This window comes from Hordeum vulgare, chromosome 1H, assembly GCF_904849725.1.
Source record: "Hordeum vulgare subsp. vulgare chromosome 1H, MorexV3_pseudomolecules_assembly, whole genome shotgun sequence".
NCBI lineage: Eukaryota > Viridiplantae > Streptophyta > Magnoliopsida > Poales > Poaceae > Hordeum > Hordeum vulgare.
Window position 1 is genome coordinate 243084016 of NC_058518.1, and position 4538 is coordinate 243088553.

At 45.5% G+C, this 4538-nt stretch overlaps 1 pseudogene; it reads left to right on the forward strand.

The window, feature by feature from the left end:
- The first annotated feature begins 495 nt into the window (after positions 1–495).
- Positions 496–3408, forward strand: LOC123429786 (annotated as a pseudogene).
- The last annotated feature ends 1130 nt before the right edge of the window (positions 3409–4538 follow it).

The window sequence follows — 4538 nt, forward strand, 5'->3', positions numbered from 1 at the left end:
ACTGCTGGCTATAAGCAGTCTTATAGCCCACCTTATAGTCAGCTTGTACAATAGTTAGCTATAAAAGAGTACTACTTTTATCATATATGGCCCACGTTTCATTCTCACAAAGCACATAGGAGCACGTGCTAGAGCTGACTCTTCACGAAGAGCCCGCTTCCCTTCTCTCTCATCTTCTCTCTCATCCAAATCAGCGGAAATATAGTATTTTAATCCTTATAGCCTGCTGACTGGACCTTATTGTACTTGCTCTTATCAAAAGTGTTTAGTTGACATGCATGATACTACCTACGATACTACCATTACGGGATAGCCTTAGAGATGCGTAGATCAAACATAGCCACAAAATTATAAAGGGAGATACAAAGTGGAGTTGACTCTTCTCAATAAGAAAAGACTGACTTTAGGTCATCCCAATCTACAAATGACACTGTCAAGAAGCCGCCGACCGAAACCTAGAAAGCGGAAACAAACTCCGCCCATTTCGTCAAGTCTCTCTCGGTAAGTTCCATTCCATCGTTTCTTCCCCCGATCTCGGCTCCAAGATCCTGACAAGGCTGCGCCTCGGTGTCGCTAAACCTGCGTGCAGGTCTTCCGCTGGACGAAATGCGCCGGAGCACCACCCAGCGGCCGGGGCCGCGCCGCGCCGCCGGCTCTCGCGGCCGGGTCGCCGTCAAGCCCGATCGCCTCAGCGCCCTCCCGGATGCGCTCCTGCACCACATCATGTCGTCCCTCAAGGCGTGGGAGGTGGTCCGCACCTGCGTGCTCGCGCGCCGATGGCGCCACCTCTGGGCGTCCGCGCCCTGCCTCGACCTCCGCGTGCGCCACTCCTCCGGCCGCGACGCCGACCCGCCGGAGGAGTTCCGCGACTTCGTGCACCGCCTCTTCCTCCTCCGCGACGCGTCGGCGCCCGTGGGCACGCTCCGCCTGCGGTCGAGCGACGGAGACGCGGGCTTCACCGAGGACGACGCCAGCGCGTGGATCAGGGCCGCCATCAACCGCAACGCGCGGGTTATCCATCTCGCCGGGCATCGCTCGGAGTCGGAGGTCGCGTCGTTGGACCGCGTGCCGTTCGTCTCTTGCCACCTCAAGGTCTTGAAGTTATCGTATGCCAGGCTCGACCACAGGTTCCTCGGGCAGCTCTCTTCTGGTTGCACGTTTTTGGAAGAACTGGATCTCAAGGATTGCTTGGTGACGGGCCCTGGGATTGTCTCTGCCTCTTTGAAGACTTTAATCATGCTCAAATGCAAGATCAGTTGCGCCTTCTCCATTACTGCTCCGAACCTCCTACTTCTGCGCCTCATCACACCTTACGTCCGAGTCCCATCATTCAAGAACTTGGGGTCACTTGTCACAGCCACTTTCATACTTGATGATTCTTTCTTGGGTGATGATTTTGAGCACATCAGCGATGAAGATGATTGTGATGGAACTACTGATGATGACGGGGATGATAGCGATGATAATGATTGGACAGAGACCTCTAAGATTCACGACGACTCTTCCTTGAGTGATGATTTTGGATATGATCATTTTATAAGGTTTGGATATGGACATAGTTTTGCTGAAGGAAGTTACAGGCATGATCGTTACAAGGATAATTATGATTATGGTAGATTTCCAGTAATGACGGTATCTATGGTAGATATAGAGAATGCAATGGTAGGAAGATTTTAGGTGGCCGTCATATTCTTCAGAGTCTTTCAAGTGCCAGAACTTTGGAGTTGTTGACTGATGCTGGAGAGGTATAGCTGTCACCACCTTTTGCTGATTTCTCTATCTTTCAGTAGGAAAATTTCCTTGATATGGCCATAATTGGATTTTTGAACAGCCCTTTCCGATGTTTGCAAAAGAAATTTATGTTGCTCCCAACAGGACACACATATGTCCAATGAGCACATTTCTTACATAAGTAGTATATCTGGTTAGAAAGGCACAGTTGACCTGGAGAAGAGTTCAGATCAAGAAATTAGTATTAGCTCATTATTCATCATTTATTGTGTCAGATTATTGTTTGCCATTTTTTATGTTCTTGTTACTGGAAATAATGGCAACACATTATAATGGCAATGTCCCTTCACATAAAAAAATTCTGAATCTCATTTTACCAATAGGTGCTAATCATGGCAACACATTACTATACGTCTTCTCTTTTTCATGGTGGCTATGTTTTTTTGGTCTGCATACAAAATAGACGTCTTATATCCAGTATGTAAAATATGAAGTTGATTCAAATATTATTGTTCTTTGCTGGATGCCCATTTTATGTGCTATGTGTAGGTGGTTCTGAGCAGGGAACTGAAAATGTGTCCAACTTTTAGCAACCTGAAGACCCTGTCCCTTGGCGAATGGTGTATGGCTGCAGACTCTGATGCATTAATTTTCTTGCTGCAGCATTCACCTAATATAGAGAAGCTCTTTCTCCACCTTAAAATTGTATGTGTAATTACATTTTTGGTGCATGCTTGCTTGATTATTTTTTAGTTTTGATTATCTGAGCGCATGCTTAACAACAACTTTTGATCTGCAAAAGAACTTCAACGCCAGAAAGGCATCAGAAACAGGAATCAAACTACAGGGAAGATCATTTACTTGCAAAGACCTTCAAATGGTAAAGATCAACTGCTCAAAGGATGATGGGAGAGTCCATAAGTTGGCAAATTTGTTCAGGGCAAATGGTATACCGCTCGAGAAGATATTCGTCCGCCGGAGTGGGAGTGCTTGTGAGTCCTAGCTTCTCTTCAGATACCATTTCATATTTATTTGCACTATCAGTATTATTACTTGTTTGTATGTTCCTGAACTACTTGCTGATGGATGTAAGCTGGATACTGTCTTGTCCTGCTTTGCCTGAAAAGTTACATATTTTTATGTGCATATAATCTGCTGGATGTCTTGTCACCATCCTGTTAAATCCAAAGTATATTTTGTTAACTTAAATATGTTCATTCTGTGCTTGATCCTAAACTGCACACTTATCCACTCCCTGATATTTCTACCAGATCTCCGTAGCCAGCAGCAGATGAAAGAACTCGCCAGGCGCGAACTGGAGTTCTGGGGGATGTAACATCCACATCCTCATTTACTTTCAAATCAGAAATCATGTTGATTGTCGGAGCATGTAACTAGCAAGGCTCTAGTAACTAGTAGTAAGATGCATGTAGCAAGGATCAGTAACTAGTAAGATACCACAGTCTCCATGAAGTACAGATCGTGCTCCCAAAACTGCATTGGGTTTCTTGATGACCTCTCTTTTGGTAACATACATGATGTTTATGGCTATCGACTCGTTGGAATGTTCTTCCCAGGTGGATGATTTGAGAAGTTAAACTAGTAGTATGTGCAAACTCTAGTAACTTTGATTCTTTTTTCCTTCTAGAAATGAATATGAATGATCTTCGTACGAAATGTTTTAGATGGCACACTTGAGGCCCTGTTTGGATTAGTGTGGTTTTTCAATTACACCTGTAAAAATTACACGCCTCCGCTCGTCGGTTCCGTTTCCGGACGGAAATGACTCATGACGGGTATTATACACCTGTAACTTTTGCACCTCTGTATTGCAATACACCGAATCCAAGCACGGCCTTGGTCTTCTCCCTGGATGGATTTATAACTTTCCCCGATCCAGGGCTGTTAGGTAGGTTTTCCCTGTTTGTCACTTCGGCCTTCCGGCTGATGATGGCGAGGGCGGTGCTGGTCTGGTGGATAAGGTCTTCTCAAGTCTTTCCATCTTCATGGTATGCATGCTTTTTTTAAGGTCGTCGATGGCGTATTTTCTTGCAGATCGTTATGGTATGCATGCTTTTTTTAAGGGGAAGATGTGTGCGTATTTTCTTGCAGATCGTTATGGTATGCATGTTTTTTTTAAGGCGAAGATGTGAGCTTTATTAAAAATTAGGTAACCGCATTCATCGAAGCAGATTTAGCTAGAACTAGTAGAGAAAAGTGGGTGACTGAATTCAAATCGTTATGGCTGTTAAGGCGAAGATACGAGCTTTATTAAAAAACAGGTAACCGCATTCATCGAAGCAGATTTAGCTAGAACTAGTAGAGAAAAATCTGAATTCATCGACGCCATCGGAGCAACTACAAAAGAGGCGCTAAATACATCGAAGAAGAGGAGGAGACAATTCGTCGTTAATGGGGCAGTAGTGCCACTTACCTCGTCGTCGTTGTCGATATGCATCGGAGGGAAAGCTCGAGAGGGAGAAATGATATGCATCGGAGGGAAAGCTCGAGAGGGAGAAATGGTTGCGGGAGTTTTTGCGATGCGGCGAGGCACGCTATATAGAGCGGCCGAATCGGCAGAACGTGACGCCAATTCCTTCGACCATTTTTTAAGAAGCGCACGAGCTTCCGTCATCTCCATGGGCGCAGGAGGTCAGTGACATGTTCCCCTCCCTTACGTCGCTCGAGCATGGCTTGGTGGAAACGACTCATTCAGACGTTCCTAGCAGGACTGGTTGAGGATTGCTTTAAGGTTCATGGGGGTCAAGATTTGCATGCAGTCCAGGCAATCAATTAACTCGATTTCT